The sequence below is a fragment of the Ooceraea biroi genome, chromosome 8, assembly GCF_003672135.1.
Source record: "Ooceraea biroi isolate clonal line C1 chromosome 8, Obir_v5.4, whole genome shotgun sequence".
Lineage (NCBI taxonomy): Eukaryota > Metazoa > Arthropoda > Insecta > Hymenoptera > Formicidae > Ooceraea > Ooceraea biroi.
The window spans coordinates 3,997,702-4,020,520 of NC_039513.1; the positions used below are offsets into that span (position 1 = coordinate 3,997,702).

At 42.5% G+C, this 22,819-nt stretch overlaps 1 protein-coding gene across 4 annotated transcripts in view; it reads left to right on the plus strand.

The window, feature by feature from the left end:
• LOC105285825 overlaps positions 1-22,819 on the plus strand; it is a 253,884-nt gene that overhangs the window by 74,034 nt on the left and 157,031 nt on the right. For 2 of the 4 annotated variants that reach the window (XM_011350327.3, XM_011350329.2), the window contains exon 3: positions 17,280-17,424. The exons of the other annotated variants lie outside the window; for them this stretch is intronic. The gene's annotated coding sequence lies outside the window, so the exon portion shown is untranslated. The remainder of the gene's footprint in view (positions 1-17,279; positions 17,425-22,819) is intronic. 4 annotated transcript variants of the gene reach the window in all.

The following is a 22,819-nucleotide window of genomic DNA, read 5'->3' on the forward strand; positions in this document are numbered from 1 at the left end:
ACCATAATGTCTTGTCTTAAAAATTTAAATTTAATAAAACTGCCTCGTACTTAAATCCTCTCTTTTTCTAGCGTGAGGGATGAAACAGAATCGCCGCGCACTCACGGGTCTTGCAGGATTGGAAGGAAGAATTTTCGCATCGCGACGATTACCGGCGATAAACTGCATTAAACGAACGGCCGCCGTCGCGATCTCCACCGTAGGCAACACGTTTTATAGTCGAGTTTGCGAAACGAACGCATCCTCCGTGTGTATACCCCGCGTGTGGATGCGTTAATACCGTACCCTCGGCTAACCCTCGCGGTTGAATGCGCCCGGCTAAAAGCCACCACCACCACTACCACTAGCAGCAACGCCGTCGCCATTCATCCAGACGCTTTCCGCCCGCTGCCCCTTCTCTCCATCTTTCCCGCGCGATGCACCGTTTCCCTCCTCCGACCCTATCGAATAGCCCCATCCTCTCGTTTCCCCTTTTCGTCCCCGCCGACCCTCGCGCGACCTCTCGAGAGCACAATAGATTCCTGTAACTACCCCTATCTACGGCACGAATCGAATGCCTGTTTGTGTATTCGAGTGCACGGTTATTTGACGGACACCGGGGATGATGCGCACACGGATACAACCCCGTGCTTGTAAATCCGCGTGCGTACGCGGTCACACACCGGCAAAGCATCGGCAGCACGACGCCGAGTACACGTACGTGGCGCGGAAGAGAGACGATTTTCGGCTTTCAAATTACCATTTTCGCGTAAGGACTCGTGGAAGAGACGACAGATACCCGTGGTGACCCCTCGGTTACTCGCGTGACATATTTTATTAACAGCAATACGATGTTCCAGGAACAAAGAAAATTACCGACTTACACGAGTGCTCATCAAAGGTATCCAGGGTACCGATCGTTTGTCTGTAATTGTGCGTTCGAGCCAATTTTTGAGGAACGTAATATTACAAAAACGCAGAGGGCGAAGGAGAGGGAGAGGGAAAAACGAAGAGTAGAGACTAATAAAAGAAAATTTATTTTGATCGTTATCGCGTGCGAGAACGAGCGCGAGCGAGCACTGTAATGGCAACAGCTCGTAAGGTTGGGCTCAATTACACGACGCTCGCGGTTTCGGTAAAATGCGCATCACGCTGCAGATTTTCACGGGAAGAGGAGGAGGCTAGTTTCATGGTCGCCGCAATAACACCTCGCCGGCTGATGCCGCTATTACGGTGTGACGGGAACTTCACCTTCACGCTGTGACGACAAGCGATGGCAATTACAGTGTAAAGTTACGGAACAGAATGTACAATGTGCCAGTCCCGCGACGCAACCGAACAATTTAACCTGATTCCACTTCGATATCCACAAACGCAATGACCCTGTCATAAAGTCCGCCTTATGCCGTCAATGCGCGAATTATTCTGTCCTCGATTGACGGCGAATCGAGAAGCGCTCTCCGATATCGTTTTAAATGTTCAACGATGCTAAAAAGAAAGAGAGAGAAAGAGAGTTAATCGATTTAACTCATTATTTCATAAGAACAGTCTGTGTTAAGTAGTTCGTGACTTAATAACACAGCTGGAACATTTGATTTTTCTGGGTAACGAGCGAATAGTAGAAGTCGTTAAAAAGTGAACGATTGTACCTCAAATTCACTTGCCACTTATCTTTGCACACATGTAAGCGCATAATAGTTCACTTTTTTCAACAAGAAGTAAGAAGAAATTGAATTTTAAATGATCACAAATAAGAGATCATAAATAAAAAGTAGCAAAATAAAATTAAGCAGACCGAGGAAAAGTTAATTAATCATTTTACAGATATCCAGTCTGCTATCGTAAAAATTATTTTGAACTACTTGGGAATGGAGTATGCCACATTTAAACAATTCTTACTGCGAGGCGAATTCTCGATTTTTCATAATTAATCATTGACACAATTTGCGGGATTCTATCGTGCGCTCCAATTGCAAACTTATCGCATTACTCACTTTCCTATTGCAGTTACCATCGTACTTTTACAGACGCCTCGTTGCTGATGGATTCAAGTTTTCGTGCGTAACGACTATACCGTCAGCTATCCAGCTTTTCCTCGCAGCGCAGCCTTCCTTTCATACTCGTTTTCTTCCCTTTCATCCCTTTTATGCACAGCTGTGCATTTCATCTTCCCTGGGTCTTATACCATGACACATCGAATGCTGCTTACGAGCCTTATTAAAACATTCTGTTTGATGGAAACTTTATAGAGGACCAACCTATTCCTCTCTGTCCCGCACCGCGGCAGTTTTTATTCCACATCGTTTATAAATGACTTCTGCTTGCTTATTCGCGCGGAAATAATATAATTCACCCTATTGTTGACGTTTTCATTTCATTCTTGTAATTATCATTTTTAATTGAAATAGAGATTAAATTAGGTTAATTTTTGAATATGTTAATTAAAATCGCTATTCTATACTTTGAATTGTATAAAAAATGCTTTTTTTCATTTAAAATACCTTTGCACTAATCAATCTTACATATGCTTTTTTCCAATTTTTTTAGTGTTATTAAATAATGCAATCGAAATTGTGCGTTGTGATAACACAATTAAATTTATTGGAAAGTAAAAATACGTATCAAATATACTTTTTACTATCATTGTAAAATTAACTGGCGAAAAATGTTTGTTCTCATTACTAAATTATTTCATTTAGCGAAAAAGAAAGTTTAACTCTTTGTAACACAGGTTACTATACTTTCGCAATTAAACTTCAGAATCACGTGAGCATTGGTTTGCTCATAACATGCGCCTTTCTCACACTAAGCTGTTAGTACATACACTATCTTTCGGATATCCATATCCATAAAGTTCGTAGAACATGCAGTAGTAATGCAACTTTGTTACTTTCGTCGACTGCAACTACTCACAACTCAACTAGTCGCTAGCTTATGGGAGCCATCGATAACGAAACGTCAAACTTTTAATATCCTATCCATCGGCATGTCGGCACACAGCCGTCCCGGTATTGATTATTCTGCATTATAGCAGGACTATGGGGATATCATATCCGTTCGTTAAAAATGACGTGAAAAGAACAAGTGGTATATCGGCTTGCTGCTGCTGCTGCTGCCGCTGCTTCGAGAGCGAGCCACTCGGGCGTGGGAATGAAAATAAAAGTGTGTATTATCGAGCAGCCCCTGCCTCTATTGGCGGCACAGTAAAAGCTCGAATAATGGAGGGAATAAAAGTAAATAAAGATCGGTGGAGGACACGGATGAAGGTATACGTGGCCGACGAAAATCGAGGCTGACGAACGGCTATAAAGGTTCTTGAGAATTATAGATGGTAATCTACTAACGGAAAAATACAGCCCACCATGAATCATGACACATTTTTGCATTTGCGTTATTTATATCGGCCTAGTTGTTCTATACGCACGCTTTTGCCAAATATATCACAGCTCTCATCGACGATGACTCGTCGATAACAAACGTCAAATGTTAAATATAAATGAGAACATGCGATTGAATAACTCTTGAAATTGTGTAAATTTCTTCAAAATAAATTCATGCGTTTATAAATTCATAAATTCTTTCTTTTATTTTCAAGATACTGCTTGGTATTTGAATCCTGAAATAAAACAAAAATGCTTTATGTCTAATCAAATCTGAATCATTATAAATTTAGAAAATTAATATGTTTGTTATATTGTGGGAATATTGAGAACAGATGCCTTTCTCTTATAAATAGCTTCGTCAAAAAACTTTTACACGTCGAAAATATTTATCGTTCATATCTATGTACATATTTTTGGAATTCGAACAAAACGACAAGAGTGCCAGCTTCTCGGCACAGATTTTTGCAACAAACAATTAGAACACGATCAAAGGCGTTTTGCCAACATTTTTCACCTCGTTCCTCTCTGTATCTTCTGTTCGTTTTGTTTTCGCGTTCTTCAATCAGTCAGGCGCGAAGGCAAATCGCTTGCAAAAAATGGCCTTAATGCTTCGCACCGTGTTTTAAAATTAAACTTTAAGGTTAACGAACCGATCGGAGACGCGACGCTCGGTTGATTTAATCTTCCCGATCTGCTTACGCTCCAAGAGAGCCTATTTTGCAAGGCAGCTGTGTGCAAAAAAATTAAATACAATATGCACAATGTTGAAAACAAGGCTGGCTTTTACGATGTTTTGTAAGATCTATTGTACGAAAAATATTAAAGCCTGTCCTGATAGAGATGTTAAAAAAATATATGTGTAGGCAATTCTCTTCAAAGTATATGTAACTGTATGATTTAAATTAATGTAGATACTAACTTTTATTTGAGTCGTTGAATGCAATAGTGACATAAGTCACTAAAAGCAAATATTCATTCTACCTACCTATTAAATTTTGTAGAACATAATTTTGTGATAACATTTATACTTTCCTCTTTATAGCATCATAAAAAAAAGTATTACAGATAAAATAGGGGTGGATTTTACATATTCCTATAAACTCTTTTTTTGTTTCTTATAATAAAACGACATATCTTTTCTCTATGTTCGAGGTTTCATTTGTCACATTTTTCCGAAAGATGCTTTTAATTACTTGCCTCGTATACTCACAATTGTCTGAGTATGTTTACTTAAACCTACCTTTCTTTATATTGCTGCACGATGAAGACTTCAACATCAAACAAACTAAAAAAGGCAGATATTTGTGTATATCTCACATTTCTAGTTTATGACCAACGATACTTTGTTCAAACAAGGAACATTGTTTTTTTATATACCGAGTCGTGATTTTTCTAAAATGAAGCAAACGTAAAAACCGGGAAGCCACACAGGGGATTGTCACTTAACCTCCGTTGCATTTTTTTACTCCGAAATTGAATTGGAAACAGGACAAACGGAAACGAAATAAACTGGCCTCACTTTCACGCTCAGCCGCGGATGTTGCGGCATTGTTTACAAAATAAATAATACTATGTATATGTGTGTGGCAGCGTGACGGGCGCTTTTGTAACGAAAAACCCCACGTTACTGATTTTTGTAGTTTTCCGAGGTCGGGTCTGGCCAACGATCGATTTTACGACCAAGTGTAGCGGTTCCTTTATTTACAATGTGAATTTTACTTTTTTCTCTGGATACATAAATTTTGTAATAAGGAATCTATTTAGGTTGAGGCGGCATTATCGACAAATTAAGAAATTTATGCAGATATATAAATATTGAACGCTAATTAAAACCTGCAAAATATGTTATTACGCTTTACATTTTTAACCAAAAACGTGAAACAATTATAAACAGGTACAACAGTTATTTAAATGGTTTTTATTAATAACGTTTGCATTTTACATATGAATGTACACTGTACGTATTATCGATTGAATTTAATGGTAAGAATGGAGATATATATCGCTTAAATAAGGATAATAAGAAAAAAGGATCTGCAATTCTTATTTAAATAAATTGTACGTATATGTTATATATGTATTTAATTACTCACATATAAGATGTTCATGCATTTAATGAGTTTATTAAAAGGCAATACGATAACATTTATTTTTATTTTATTTTAATGTGTAATTCACAAATTAAACTGATTTCCTGTACAATAACCGCATTATCTTATCAATTATAAACTTATTTAATTAATTGCCTTCGCCGATTATGTTCATTATATTGTGTGATAAAATGTAAAAACATAAATTAATATTTGTGACACTTAGTGACTTGGTTCTAAAAGACCCATTGTTGATTTTTAAGAATGATTTATGTTATTTATATATTTTATAGAAAATTTATATCATGTGTATAAATGCAGCTTGAATTTAAAAGCGGCTTCACCCCAATTGAACTTTCCCAATAATAACACGTACATAAATAAAATAGAAAATCTGATTTGGTCAGAATTGTTTCATTGGGTCATTGGGTTTTTTTAGACACAAGTTGCATGCACGACGATAAATCGTGAATAATCTTCGTGCGAAGTAAAAGTTTAGATAAAAATATCTAAGAAGACTAACAATCTTGAAGAAATCGATCAAGTCATCAAGAATATCGAACAACAATAATGTTAGTTCGGGTTTCGCTTTGATTTCCATATAACTACGTGCGATGCAATACGAAAGGAGAGAATATATCTTCGATAGGATAAGCAGCGACTACGAGTGTACAATAGTGACTGGGAGTCTCGGTGGGGTGTCGAATCGAAGGAGGAAGGAATCGCCCAAAGCAATCCGAACCCCTGCCGAACCCATGTAACAGATTCACTTACCTATTCGCCCCTACGTTTCCAACCTCGCTTTTACCCTTCGGAATCCTTCGCGAGTTACGGGACGCGTCAGTGACGCTCAAATTGGTTCACTCTTGTGTCGCATAAGTCATCTCAGGCACGTCCGATGAATAAAGGAAACCTTGAGCTTCAATTTAGCGTAGAAGTTTTCCAACGGTCGCTTAATCGCTCTATGTTGCATTGCAGATTGTATTTTTATGTTCAATTTCGCTGGTCTGATATTATTTAATGATCAACACGCTATGTGGCAGTCGAGGAAATTTATTAATGTAGAAATGTATTAATGTTTTAAAAGAAATCTGTACAGTTTGTTATGATACCAATTTTATTAATATTTCTGCCTCTTTCAGAAGCAAACCATATAGAGATAAGAATTTTTGTAACATTATATAGCTATTATTATTGAATATTATAAATCTTGACAGTTGGAGAACACACATTTTGTGTAACACATATACACAACCTTATTCACAAATAATTTGCAAAGTATAAATATCGGAAAATTTGTGAACCACTGTTGCAAGGGCGCGTCAAAAGACGCAGGCAGGTGCGAGAGAAAGTGTAGAGACGATGAATGTAGGTGAAGATAGCATAAAGACGATAAGGGTAGCATAAAGGTGATATGTGTGTATAGATTCACAAAGTACGTATCAGGCGCACAACTTCGGGATGTCGCCCATAATACGATGCGTTTAACGAGAACGCGTCGCGTCTTTTTGACTGGGCGCGGAAAGAATGAGATAGGCAGAAGATGGAAAATGGAATGATAAGGAAACGGTGAAACAAAGGGAGAACAAAGTGGGAAATCGCGAAAGAAAAGGGACCAGAAGCGAAGCGTACCACGGGGAAAAGAGGTAGAACGAGGAGGGAGGACAATTCACGTAGGAAGCGGGAATGTCAGAGATAGGCAGGAATGGAACACGGGGAAATGAGAGCGACTGCGTGTACGCTTTCCAGCGTGTGCATTTCCGCTTTGCGCGAGGAAAAGGGAGAAAGGCGAGGGCGCAAGATTCCGGAGAAGTGAGAGAGAAGGAGGAAGTTCTACGGGGGGCGATATGTGAGTAGGCAAAGATGTGGTGAGAGAACGTGAGATAGCGGTGAGATAGGACGAATTGCGTGAAAGAGCATGGGGGATGAAAGAGAGCGCGAACGAGAACACGAGGAGAAGAGGTCGCGATAGAGGTCGGGGTGGCGGGGAGCGAACAGAACGAGAAAGAGCGAGAAGCGCGGTAAGAGACCGGGAGAGGCATTCGACCCTCTATAGGGAAATATCCATAATGCGCATTTGCAATTTCAATGCCTCGCCGAACCCCGCCAAGTTGCCGAAGCGCAGCCAGCAGCCTCAACCCTTCATGCCAATCCGGAGCATCGCGGTTCTTCTCTCGTTCGCCCACCCCGTTCTCCTCGTCGTCCTCGTTTTCGCGCTCTCCTCTTCTTCCTACCTTCTCGTCCTCCTTCGTCTCTCCTCGTCCTCTTCCACCATCGCAGAATCCCATAACGCCTCGAGCAAGCTCTTATGTGCAACAACCCAATCTACGTACTCGAACGCGTCGCGCTTCCCTCCCGCGCGATCAGATAGATTCCGTCCGTGTGTTGTCTTTGGGTTCTTGTTTTCCGATTTTTTCGCGATTGTCAAACGTCGTCCCGTCCGCTTATCGGTCGGCTTGTGGCGGTCGATACCGGCCGAATAAACTGAAAATCGTCACCGGCGAAGTATCGACGATGCGCGACAGACGTAATCCGATTGTCGGGATATCTAAATATGTACGTCATACGCGTTAAAGGATTGCGAATAGAGGCAACGGAAATCATAAATATGTACCAGACGAAACTCTCTTGTTTAATATGGAGCGGAGAGACTGTAGAATGTTTATGAACCGAATATGCGGATTATGTGGTACGGTTATAATAATAACTATAACAATAAATTTACCATATCTGCAGTACTATTTGCAGTTGTTGCAAGAAAATAATATTACAAAGTGGATTTTACAGCTTTACATTAAGGCAAATTGCAAGATCTAAGAATGAAATTGCAACCTGCAACTTCTATATTATTTTGCAATTGTGATCAATAAATATCATTACATACAGTATCATTCATTTTAAATCAATTGCGTAGCTTCTGAAAATTAAATTTTTTACAATTAACAATTTTTTCTACATTTCTTTGCAAGAAGACGCAACGCTGTTTATATATTTCGAATATTTATTTCGGCATTTAAAAGCAGCAGTGCTTGTGCTAAATTTTATTTATGCGCTTCCATCTACAACAGTCGAAACTTGCAAAGCAATAAAGTGCTAGCATCTGGCCGATATGGCCGAATATTCCTTCCTCTAGACCAGGCGTGTCAAATTTACTTCTTACGGGACAAAGCAAAGTTGAAAGGGCCGCACCCCGTACACTCGAATTTCCCAATACTTTTCTTGACGTGTCCCAGCAAAGTATGTATTAAATCTCGACATATTCATGACAACTTCCTTGATCTAAATTTGACAGGACTCTCTGTTCTGTTTAAAATTTATAAAATGTAACTAAAGACTCGTTGAAATTTTGAAACAAGCAAGACCAAAAATGGTCAGCATTGATATGGTGAAATTGACCGGCCGAAGATTCGTCATTAAAATGAGATGCGGTGGAGATGAGATTCGCAGATAACGGCACGTGACAGACAGAGCGGAGTCGCCGAACAGACAGACAGACAGCTCGCTAGCCAGGTAGCTGCGAGAGGCATGAGACCACTTCGCGAAGTGGCATGTAACACGCGCGCTGGCCATTTCGTATGGCCGGGCGGCGGGTGGTCGATAAATCTGACGTCGATTGAAATATTGCCTTCTTCGAAATCCCTCGCGGCACCGATTCCGTGCTCACGCTCCCACATCTCTACCACCCTTTCCTTCGCACTCCCCATCCTTACTCTTTCACCGTCTTCGTATTTCTCTATCTTTCTCGCCTTCGCCTCCATATTTCTTTTTCTATGCCTCGCCGCGTACCTGCTTCCATTCCCTCGACTTTTCTCTTTATCTTACTTTCTGTCTCTTTTTCTCTTTCTCTCTCTTTTTTTGATTTCGCACACGTCTCTCTTCCTCTTTTCTCTTGTTCGTGTATTCTTCCCCTTGATTTCTCTACTCATCATGTTCTCATGTCGCGTTCTATTTCTCCCCTTCTTTTCTCTCTCTTTTCGATCTTTCGTGTAGCTCACGAAAAACGCATACGACAGAACGAGAAAGGGGAAAATAAATTTTAAGGGGTGAAAAGTAACGACCGCGATATGAAGCTCAGTGAATTTCATTCTCTCGCCTCTTACAATAACTCTTTGTTACTCTTCCATCTCTTTTTCTCTCTCTCTCTTTCTCTCTCTCTCTCGCTCTTTGGTTTTTGCCGTAGCTTCTCTCTTATTTCATAAAAAGCTATCGATACATTTATCATCGAATATTTATTAGGTTTATGCTTATCACGGACTATGTATGGTACTAAAACCGCACACGGCTGCTCGCGCTTGGGATCGCACCAGGAAATTGTCTAACAGCAAATCAAATTATTCGGCTAACGAAGTAGATAATACGGTAAAACCTTTTGAGACACTGGTATAATATGCAAATGTAACTTCCGGCTAGTGACGCGAATCATTTATCTTCTTCTCTTAAAATTTTCCCGAAAAGATCTCTGTTAATTAAAAGCAACTAGAAGATTATGAAATGTTTGTCTATAACACTATATTCGAACAATCTTAAGATTAGTTAATACACTTTGAAGAAAGCTTTGTTTCAATTTATGAAACGAATATTGTGACGACTATCAAAGTATCGACACGAGCGTCAGTTTTCTCTGGATTGAACATAACTCTTATGTGCTACGCTAAAGCAGATTTTAATTGTTTTTATTATTCATCTCGCATTTAATCGGATTACGAAAAATATGAATACCGAGCGACGATTTCGTTTAAGCTTTACGTGTCACACTCTTGATATTTATACCGATATAATGGCAATTACCAAATCATAACTGAGCAATTTGCAGAGATAATCCGTTTTTCCAAACATTTACATATTTTTCCTGTTGGCGCATGTCGAATTTTCCTCAGCAGCAATGCAGCTGCCACGATTCGTTACTAATTGTATCCTGCGCGTCTCGTCGTCGCAAACACGTGCCACTAATTAGCTTTTATATCATAAAGCAGCTATATTTTATGGCCCCGGTAATTCCGACACGAATTTTCAGCCCTAATTACCGCGCGAGGCGGCACAAATCCACAATTGTGTCTGATTACACACGCTAAGGTTCTCCCTTTTGCCGCGACCGTTTGTATGCGCCTGCCGTCGTCATACAATTGTTCGTAATTGGAATGCTCCCCTTAATCGTTTACATTTTCCTGGTCAAATCAATTTATTCACGCGCACGCCTGATGCAGCCCAAACGAAGGGAAATTTTTATTATCACGAAGTTCCTTCTAGCCCTTGATGTTCTACGTGCACAATAATGTAAGAAAAAATATTGCGCTCTTCTTATATCTCGTCTGCTAGTGTACAGCATATTAAGAAATAATTAACAACCACTTTGCGGATATTAATACGTATTATGAAAGTGTTATGAAGCGATTTAAGTAAGCTTAGATCTCGCATGGATTCAGGTTATTCTTTAAACAGCGGGTACACACGGCTGTCGCGTGACCGACTATCGATTACTTAAAACTAAGCGGGATTTCTCGAATGAGGACAGAGGATTAAGCACTTTCCATGTAATTAACTTATACTATTTACGCCTGTTATACATGATGGTTTTGTTACGGTACCGTGATTATATCTCACATTTAGCTTAAATATTACCGTGTAATTGTTGTATAAGCTTCTGCGTTATGCAAATAGAATAAAAGATTCCAAATTAGATGTTCAGCATTAAACATCGGGCATAGATATACACAATTTGTCATTTTCACTTTCCTGTAAATAAAAATATTGACAGTTACGAAATAATTTGCTTCTTTAAAATATCACTCATAGATATTTATTTATTGTCCTGATATTAATGCAAACGTTTTAGAATTAATGTCGCAGTTCTAGAAGACACTTGGGATATCGGTTTTACGAACGGATACCTTCGTAATTGCACGATTGATTCTTCGATTCGCGCAAATACTGCAAACGCGAAACGAAATTAGGTATGTAAATCGCCAAGGGCTTACTGCATAGTTAACAGGACTTACCGTTAGCGGAAGGTTACATCTCTAAAGCTGCCTGTAAGACCAAGCGGAAGTCTCAGCGATCGGCTGAGGAAGAGTTATTAACGGCGTTTTCCCGCGGCTGCAAACTCGTCGTCAGCGGGAAAGTTAAAACATCGCGGTTACTACGCACGATTGATAATGGAAACGTTATTAATTGCTTCGCCGTCGTCGAGCCGTCGACGTTCGGGCTTACCATATGGCACTGATTAATTACTCTGACCGATATCGGGAGGGTGCCCTGTTCGCCGTGTACTTTGCCGAGCGGGATTAAGTTCGCAGTGCCAATAGTTCCGAACAAATTGCTCGTCCGCTCGATCCGCGCCGTTTTACCTTTAATTGCACCCGCTGTGTTTATTCGGGAATAAGAACTTGGAAGGAATCGGTTGCACCGCGCGACGCCAGCCCATTACGGACGTTATATCGCACGTTTTAAGACCGCGAGGGGGGTAAAGTAGTTGGTGGCCATACGGTAGCAGCAGTAAGTAGCGCGAGAGCCGATCTGTGTCTTTCTATATGCAAGTGACTGTCGGCCGTTATTATGAAACGTTTACCGGTTATTACAAAAGTTGGCGAAATTCTCATTTGCAAAGTTCCGAACTTTGCGACAGGCAGTTTCGTTAACGAAATACGCCGCACGTTTCCGGCGCGCGAGTATGTGTGCGCACGAGAGTTAAATGTTATTAATAAATTAGTTAGTTACATGCTGTGTCGATCGAAGTTGAGTATGAATGAAGACATTGCAAAACTGCACAACATTTCAAGAAAATCGATCGCACGAGCTGGCAAGCCTGACCCTTCGCGACGCGAAGAAAGGCGACCTTTCGAAGGCTTTAAAGGACTTTAAAGGATAGGGCAAGGGTGAAATTCACGAAGCTCAGTGATCATCTCATTATTCTCGTTAATTTAATATCTCCGACTAGCGGCCACGTGCTGAAACGTGGGCAACGACGCGAACAAACGGGCCAAGAGCAGGAAGGGAAACATCTGACTTGTTAATTTTTCCTGCATAAATTTCAGTCTGGTCCGCGAGCTTTTAATTGATTCGACCGAGCTGCCAGAGGGAAAGGACGGTTGCCGTTCTCCGACCGTACAACACTGTCCAGGATCTCGTTTTCCATCATCGATCGTGACCAGAGTTTCTCAAAGTCACGATGACCAATCCACATTCTCGTTCTTGTTACGAGACGACGAGCGTGTTGCGAATTAATCGATTCTGCGTGTCGCCTCTAATCTCACGAGAGTGTTCCCGCTCTGTGGTTCTTAGACGAGTACATACACTTGAAAAAGAAGATTGAATGTTTGCTTAGATGATAGATACGTCAATTGGAGTAACAAAGTGTATCACAGATATGTAAATGTTCATCCGCGAAACTTTCCCACCCTCGCAAAGAAACATTTGCCATACCTCATCGCGATACCCTCTGTATCACCCTTTGCACGTACGGTTAGGAATACCCAGCCACGTCAAGTTCCATTAATCTTGGACGGTTATTGAACGAGCCAATTTGTTGCAATCACGTTTGCGGCTCAGATTCCTCTCTTCTGTGGCGGGATTATTATTTTTCCGCCGATATGAGTGGCGCACGGTACCGGAAGAACTCTTCAGACGCCACGGAGGATAGGGTTCAGTGAGTCTAATTAGAGCGCGGCGTCAAGTGGGAGGGTGACGAAACGAGCAGACAACTCGAAGAAGGGAAGCGGGAAGATCCGAAGTATGCAGCACGTTCACTCATCATTCCTAAACATGCATTCGTTGCATGTGTCTTATCTTCTCACGTACGCTCCACCAAGCGTGGAATTTCGAATTTTCCGTGGTTCCTGAAAAAATATATGTAAATGAGTTGCAAAGGGTTTCAAAAACTAACTCTTCCCTCTTTGATTCATACAGACACAGTGTGCTAACTAAAAATGCAAGCGTACATCGGAATGAGATACTTTTTATTTTTGTAAGTCGTTTCTGTTAGTTAACTTTTATTTCAGTCGAAAGTGATAATAATATATATAAGTATTAGGTTGTTGCATAATTTCTGTCGTATTTTCGTAATTTCGTTTATCTTTGACGCGTAATAAATTATTATTAGATTATTAATAAATAATTACAAATTATTTCAAACATGCAGGAAATAATAAAATTTCATAAAAGATGATAGATAAGATTAATATTAATTCTGAAATAGTACCTATTCTTGTATGTCGTCCAATATCACCTAGAAATGGTAAATTCCATGCGAACATAACCATTCCATATAAGCATTATATGCAGATTCGGAGAGAATGAAAAGGAATAAAGCGGTTCACGTTTTTAGATTTTTCAGCGATAAAGTATGCATATCGTAGAATGTAATCACGCGGGGAATTAAAAAAATCGAGGAATATCTGGGCCGGTGGTATTCTATACTGCGTTTGTGCGCAATTCGCAAACGTACATGACGTGCGTTTTTTCAAAAGCATCCGCATACGTGCGGCACACGTTACATAGAGGCGCGCAGAAGGAAGTCTCGTTCTCGCTCTCGCTCTCGTACAGTTTGCTGTGCGCGATGGAAATTGAAATACCACCGTACCAGCAGCGTTACCGCCGCTGCCGTCGACCGACGTTATTACTCGTTATCGAGTTCATTAAAATTAAAATTAAACGCCGCGCGGCTATATTATTTCGAAAAACGCGACCGTACGAGCGCACTCGCCGCTCTGCGCGGATAGCCCCGCGCGATAACCGTTTCGCGTGCGGCGAGCTTGGGAAAATATCGGGCCGAAATTATCTTTCGGGCGAAAAAGTTACGAGTTTTCAATTAAGCGTGTCTACGTTGTTCGCCAGTTCATTATGTATCGATCGACCGGCGCCGTTTGCTCGGCGTTACCGGCCGTTATAAACTTTTCAATTTACGAATGAACGGCGAAATATTACCCGGCACACAGACGCGGAGGGCAGAAGAAAAAAAGAGGAGCTCTCCTCTCTTACCTCGTAAAAGGGAGTCTCCCGAGAATACGTCGAACGAATATCTCTTGCCCTTCTCTTCCTCCTCCACCTGCTCTTTTTCTCCCGCTTCTTCAGCCTCGCAACCTGTCCAGGCGTCAAAAAAGCTGAGGAGGAGACGGAAGAGGAGCCGGAGGATCAAGAAATAGTAGGGAAAAGGGCAATTCGTTTTCATTACCCATCCCCCTCAGTAGCAGCAACTTCGATGCTGCCCGTAACGCGCAAATTTACATCATCCTCTCGTAGCCTTAGTAGTATCTCCGCCTCCTCGTCCCGCGAAGCGCGCGAAAAGGGTGCGGGGAAAGCGCGCGCGCGAGAGAGAAAGAAAGAGAGAGAGGCCGGGCCGCTGATTTCTTTTTATCAGCCTCTGTCGGTAACTTTGATACTCGTCCTTTGCGCGAGCTTCATTTATTAACGAGCTTGGGAATATTCGCTTGCCCGGGCCGCGCTGCCGGCATAATCAAGAGATGATTTCATTAGTCTGAATTATGAATTTCTATTAATGCGTCTGACAGAGCCTATTCCTATACGCGCGATATCTCTTCGGGACGGGAGGTTTTACATGTACCTGTATATATGTACATCTACAGATATATTTCTGTTTAATACGATAGAATTTATACGACATAAAAGTATCTCTGTCCGGACAACTCGTGATGGTTCTGTCGGAAGAACTAGCGCGGATTTTTATTTACATCTACACGTAGATACGCGTGCATGATGGCGAAGGAAATAAAAGGAGAAAAGAAGGAAAGGGTTGAAAAAATCCCGATAGATACCCGTCGCGGCAACTCACGCGTAACGCCGACCGCACCGTAATCGGAAAAATGATCGCATTAGGCTCAATTACGTTTTCCATTAGCGCGGGCGGGCGAAAAACATGCCGAAGCTTTTCGACAAACGAGACCTTTGGTGTGCAGACCGACGTCTACCTGAGTACGCGAGAACCCCCGCTGTTTCGTTCCGCGCGAGCGTGTCCGTACGGGCAGGGGGAGGATGAAAAAGGGCGGACCGTGGAAGAAGAGCGATTCGTTTTCATTACCAGGGCCGTAGCGAGTTCCGACGGGTTGGTAGGTTGCTCCGAGTATGGCGGCCGGGGGTTGCTAGATGGCTGCCTAGCTGGCTGGCTGGCTGACTGGCTGGCTGGCTGAAACGGTCCATGGGAGAATTCCACTTGGCGAGTAAGTACGGGAAGAACGCGAGTTGTAGTAGCAGAGATATCAACGGAGTTCCGCAGGGATATGTGTGTTTCGTGCGCGCGTGTAGGCACCACGCGCTGCGAAACTACGCGCGCGAGTGCTACGCTCGCGGCTACATGTGGTGGTGAATCGGAGGGAGCTATATACCCCTAAACGAACGCGGCGATGTTGGCGGCATGTACGTGTGCGTGTGCTCGCGCGCGGGCGCGAGTGGCGGCTGTTAAGGCAGTGGTTTCCAAATCATCTCGACCCTCGGGAGATCCTTAATCAAATTTGAATATTTTCGAGCCGTGCGGAGATAGCAGGTGGCTGTCGGACTGTGAAACCGTCGACGGTTACTTGATTAAAAGTTTGCAAGTGCGAGATATATTATTTCTGACTAACCGCCTGTACCCTTGGTGGTCGCTCGATGGTTATGCGTGTCTGTGCTGCCGCGGTTTAGCCTCCGATTCATCGGCGTGAATCACGCGAGTGACGTGAACGATATCAACGGGAAGATATTATCACCCGTAACGTTTTCGTAGATGGTGTACAAGTAGTACGGAAGTCATGAGAATCTGGATGGAGCGCGTGGTGTTAATATCCCGACACACATCGTCGGATGTACGTACGCCGGATCCTGAAAACCACTGCAGGGTGGTAGCCACAGTTCAGGCGTACCTCTGGCAATCCTACAGTCCGACCAGTCAGCGAGAGGTGGGCTAGCATTGAGGTGGGTTGGGGAGCTCGCAGTCGCGGGGGTGTAAGTGCTGTTTCGTGTACGACCAGCTCCACCACCCATCCGCCTTGGTAGACCTCCTCCTGCACCCTTTCCGGGGGAGCCATGGTGAACCAGTGAGGTGAATCAGCCACGCACGCACGCACGCACCGCACACACCTACAGACAGACGCGCACAGTTTCTCTCTTTCGCGTTCTCTCTCCTTTTCTTCTCTCCCTCACTTTCTCTTTCTCCTCGCTTCCCAAATGATCTCACGTAGGTACCTACGGCGAGGATAGTTTGCGAAGGGGAGCCCTTTCGTCCTTTCTTGAACAAGCGCGACTCCGGATCCGCCCTTCCTCCCTTCGTGATTGTTCCTTCAGCTCTCTGCTTTTGCTGCACTTCAAGGACGCGTCGCCCGTCCCTTCACGTCCCTCCACCGCCTCCATCTTCTGTCTTCGTTTTATGTTTGCGACCAGGACCGGAGGTGATTACTCGCGTACAACGTCGAGGGATGTTCGTTCTCCGAGAACGATACCGAAATCGCTACTTCTCCGCGTTTTTGCTTCTTTGTTTCAGTTTATTGATATTTCGCTTTTCTACCGTATTGTTCGTCTCTTTTTTCCCGCCGTTGCGTCTCTTAAATGAAGGTAGATATTTACGTCGGTTGCTTGAGTTGCTTCTCTCGAGAAGATTAGAAGCTGTGTCGTCACGAATCTGCCAAATCATTTCCTCGCATCTCTTAAAATCTATCCTGCTCCTCTTCTTTTGAGAAAAAACTTTCTCGATGAGACTTGATAAAATTGGAATTTCAATAGCTATTCTTTAGTTGAATATAAGAACTGTTTATTTCAAATTTTCCTTGTTTTGTTATTTTGAAATTGAATATCTTATTTGTAATATAACTCTTTCTATTTATCGATATTATTTTATTTTGTGCAGGAAGGCTCATTCCGGTTTCCACGTTTGGCAGTGAATCAGGAGCGATAACTCATTCGGGACGTAAGCCAGCACTCGACCGCCAGAGATATGTTCGAACTTTGCAATGGAATGAAAGCGGTGATCGATATGTTTGTCGAGTTTGTAGGTACGTCTTGCTTCCGTGAAAAGACTGTTTCTATGCTCAAATAAGCGATTGTGTCTGCATTTCTTTCTTGATCTTTTTAATCTCCGCGAATGCATGGAAAATCACGTTGTTAATTATATCATATTGTTTTCCGATACATAGCAAAATTGTATGAATGCTGAGTTCGCATTTCGCAATTATCGAATAAATGTAGCGAATAATATACTCGCGATTTTGCAGGATACAAATACACTTCAAAAGATAAATAAATGTGCGTAAAGTTACGAGATATATAATGTTCTACGTAATTGCCGCGTAGGAAGCGAGCAATTTTTAATGCATCGCTTCTCTAACGAGAGAGTGCTCACCGGTAAATCCGTTTCACCGCAAGCTTCCAACGCGGTTTTTATCCGTCCGAACGAGGCGATAACGGGCGCGAGAACGTAAAAGTCATCTTCGCCGAGCTGTTCCGATCTTCTCCAGCGATACGCCGACGGCGGGTGAGATACGTCAATAGATCGATTTGTTCGTTGAGTTTCTTCCTTAGGGACTTCTCGTATAAAACACCTGCGACAACTCGACGCTCGGTTTCGCGGGACAAATGCGGCGAGTTACTTTTCTGAAGTAGCATTCTCGCGTCGGGCGAACGAGAAAATTGTTACTAGCGGCTTGAACGCGCGGGAGTACCGCTTGCAGGGAGGTTTCCACTTTTTCTTCACTTTCTCTTGCCTGAAGGGGAGACCTATTATCTAAGCGATAAATATTACTACTATCCTTCATCCTTCGCGCGCAACGCATCTGTGCACCGCACAGTATCAGTTCAAAAACATCGTCAATCATAATGTCTCCACCTAACAATTATATATTTTCGCTTCGCACGTTAGTTTTCGCAAATGTAAGAGTACCTTAAGTTCTTATATTTATTTCTTGTTTTTCTTGTATTATACATTGTATCTTATATTTGAATTGTTTTCAATATTTTTAAATACTTAAAGTCAACATATTTTATTTAGTTATAAATAGTTATCTATATTCTAATATATATTGTAAGAATATAATATGCAAAATAAAAATAGAATAAAATACGGTTATGATTTTGATATAGCTATAATTTTTATTCTGTCCTTGATTGTAATTATTAGTCCTCTCTCTGTAAGCATAATATATATTAAATTCTCTTGCGATCTAAATTGCGGGCGGAGACTAATGTCACTACACGATTACACGCTTATTGTATACATAAATCGGTATTAGTAAGAACGATCCGCTCTCCGTTCGAATCCTCCAAATGGCCGTAAACCGGAGAATCAATTCGCAGTCGAGTTAATAGCAGGTTACGATGGTCAGACTAATTCTAGGTAAGGGCAAGCGTGGTCAATCCCACGGTGAACACCCTGCAATTCGAACTCCGAAATGTGAGACTTGGGCTGAGAGGAGGGTAATCGGATCATGCGCCAGGTGCTCGCTTTGAGAAAGTCTTTAATGATCACATTCGATTTGGTCGTTAGTACCACATGTGGAGAAGACAAAACGCATAATACTGTGAAAGCATGCGGAGTGTACTAACATTATTGTGGTAAAGATTAATTTCTGGATTGTCTGAATCGACGTGGAGTCGATTCGGACAATGTTCGAGAAATGTTTGCGGAGGCAGGAGAGGAAAAAGAACTCGCCCTTTTTAAACGAAGAGTTTTCAGATTCCTATTTACACGTCAAACGAATTTTCCATCAGTGATTCAGAATCGCTGCGCAGATCCGCTGTATTTCAATTTATAGTTGGACAAAGTTGCACAATGTAAAAATAACTACAAAAGCTTTGTGCCCGGAGAGCCTTTCTAGAGATACATTGTAAATAAAATTCTAGTTCAGTACACTGTACCAAAAGTAACCGCTAAATTGCAATCCACGTTAAAACCATTTTTCAGAATGACATGTTGCACGTTTTTCATCGTTTGATCAAAGAAGCGTAAATTCTCAATACGGAAACAAAAGCTTCAAAACATATCAGTTAGTTACACATCACGCGACTGCGTCCAATTACTTAGAATGTTTGAGAGTTTAGGCATTCTCCGTATCGAAGTTTGCAACATTAGAACTTCATTCACCTGATTGAGTGAGCTATTAGAGGCTATTACGCTTCACACACTATGTGACAATAGCAAGAACTTATTGCTAGCAAAATTATAGTATATGAGTGTGCACTGTGCACAGACACGTGCGTAACGGGAAACACGCAACAGCATTCGCTCTCGTTTCTTTTCGAAATGTAGCAATTGGTGGTAGGATATTTTTATTTATTATATGATAGCTGTGCGTTTCCCGGAGCATAAAGTCCAGGCTATATAGATGTTATCGCTCTGCTAGCTCCGCATTTAAAATCGTGCCGTGTTTCTGTGCGTGCTTCGACTACAGAGTTGATGTCAAAGTTATGTCCAAACGTTAACGAGACGTACGTACGAGCCGAACGATCGCCTACGTGGTATTCGCCTAGTAATTTAACCAACTTCCGCGTTATTTATCGACTTCTGTATACGTATGCATTTTGATTTTCCGCACGAATCGTGATATTTGCTGATTTCGTTGTCTCCTCCATTAATCAACCGTGATCACAGTAATTTGCGGAAATCGTGTTCTCATCTTTATTACGTTGCGAGAGACGAATAAATTTGCAAAAATATCAAGTAAATGATTAGCCTCGGCTCATGTTATTTCGCTGAAGGCTCATGCGACAATCCTAATGTAGAAGATTGCGATTGTGATATAGAGTTATTTTCTCTTTATGAACTCTTTAAGAGTGATTGTCGTACGTTTTAATTTTTCTGAAATTGTTGCGTCATATTCCGTTTACCGTACTGTCAGAAAATTGAAATATTTTCCCAAATCTTTTCGAAACGATCTAAAAGTGTGAAACTTAACGTGTAAAAAGGACAAAAATAAAAGTTAAAGTATTATTCTATGAAAATTAAAGAAATGACCTCTTAATACAAGAATCTTCCCTAGTGCAGTCTTAAGTAACGAAGATCAAATGTAATTGCAACGCGCAAACCGTCACGTTACTCCCTGAGAGATTCCGTTCCGCTGCATGTATACGTACATCTATCGAACGTAAGAATAACGTCGTCCAAATTAGCGGGGGCAGTTAGCAGAAACTTAAAATTAATATCGGACGTCGCGGGGGTCCGGCGCGGAAATCTCAACTTCTCTTCAATCTTTGGGAAAAAGGAGTCACGCGGGTAGCAGGAGTAACTCCGGGAAAGCCGGGAAACTTGCGTCGATTCATTAGCTCTCGCCGCAAACTCGCGGCGTATGGCCGTCAGGTGGACGTTCATCGAAGGCTTTAAATCGCGCCGGGTTAAAACCCACGCCCCGTTCCACCCCTGGCGTCGCTGCGGTTCCGGATCGCGCGCGTCCCCGCGGGAGCAGGAGGGCAGCGGATTAAGTCGGGTTCGGTGATAAGTGGTCGCGGTACCCGGTCGGAAACTCTAATTAATACCTCGACGCTTCGTTTGAGCCCGTGACTTACGGGCCTGTCGACCGGGCGCGGAATTACGGCCGAACTACCGGGCGCACGGCGGCGCAGGCAGCTCTGCCGTTGTCCTTCAGGGGCGGCAGGGTCATTTGTTATCGAGAGGGGGTCGGAAAGGGATCGCAGGGAACGAGAACAGAAACGGGAGAACGGGCACAGAGTTCGTAAGGCACGCCAGGATTCAATCGGCGTGTGTTGAACGCCGCCACTGCCACTTCCGCCGCCGTCGCCTGACGTTGAGCTTAACGAGTCGACGAGTAATATCGATCAGCTGGTTACGTTAATTGCACGTTTCGGCGGGCGGCGCTATTACCTTTCGGCGGGAGAATTGTGGGAACGGCGATTCGCAACTCGACAGCCGCGAGCTTTCGGTGACTACGAATCCCTAAACGCCGAACGTTAACGTATTCAATCCCGACCAACACTTATGGCGCAGGGAGTTTTATTAAAATTCTCTTTACTTTTATTATGTAACATTTGTATACACATACATACATACATTAATAGTGATCTAATGACAAATTTCATAGTCGCGTTATACGTGTGGGATGATATTCTTAAGACGCGCGAAACTTATATTTGATTAAATAAAAAAATGGAAATTGCAAGTGTCAGATTCTCATATCGCGCAACTTAATTTTTCAGATAGTTTTCCCTTTTCACGTTTCCTTAGAAGAGTCGCGAAAGACAGCCATACTGATTAATAGACTGGGCCGGATAGAGAGAGCGGTATTAGAAACCGCGTGTGAAGAAGAATGAGTTTCCGTAGGATTCCTCGCCATTAGTTCTGCTGCTTTGTTCTCGGGCGAACGCGGATAGAATGATGGACCTTTCTGAACGTCCTCCTTTCGTTAACGCAGGATTAGAGAGAAACTCGACTCGTTGCGTTCCGCACGGTCTCTCGTCTTTATTATTCGTCCGAAAATATTCGCGCGCTAAACGAATAAAAAATGACGCGCCGCGTTTACTCCCTTAATACTCGTGCCGCCAACCCCTGTTTTTATCGTCGTAGCTCCTCTTGTTTTAATACTTCACCACGAAATACCGACCAGGCGAGCGAGTGTCCGTTCGCCATGATAAACGCCGCGCATAGCTGCATCGCAGAGGCGACGGCAACACGCTTCGCAAATGGCTCATTGTAATGGAAGAAAAGATGACAAACGTTGAGTAAAGAGCACGGTCAGGAGTGGATGGACGAAGTCACGCGACCCTGGCACGCTTAGCACCGAGAGACCGGGGGTGCGTTCTGAAAAAATTTCCATCTGGCTATCGTCTGTCGTGGCCGTCCTCATTCTCTCCATCTCTGGTTGCTAACCGGACCTACCCTCGCTGGTTTTTCCCCTCGCTCTTCTCCTCTTACCGCGACTTCGAAGTTTTCGTAATCAGATGCGCGCCGTAATTTAATTCTGCAAAGGAAGAGAAATAAAAGCACGCCGTCCGCAAGAGAGCGCGCGTAATAAGTTGACAGCGCACCGCGTTAAACAGACGGACAATTTGATCCTCCGCATTTTGCTTTCCTCTCTACGACAGACCGTGCGTATCTTCTTGTATTCTTGTTTTTGTACACTTAGTTTTGACTCTCTAAAGTACGAATCGGAAACAAGTGAACACGGTAGTCCACATCGAGGAAGAATAATCCGCGATGATGTGCCTGACGATGAAGAGACGAATCCTAGGTGGATGGAATTAAAGCGGAAAGATGAAAGAATAGACATGCAAGCATGAACGATAAATACGCGAGAGTCGCAATACCTTTCCTTCTCGTTGTCAATTCTTTTTTTTCCTTGCAGTTTAGTCTTTTTGGTCGTTACTGGTAAAATACCGTCAGCCAATTCAGCATCCAACTTCCATGACGCTGAAGAATCGTATTCCAGCGAAGTTCCATAAATA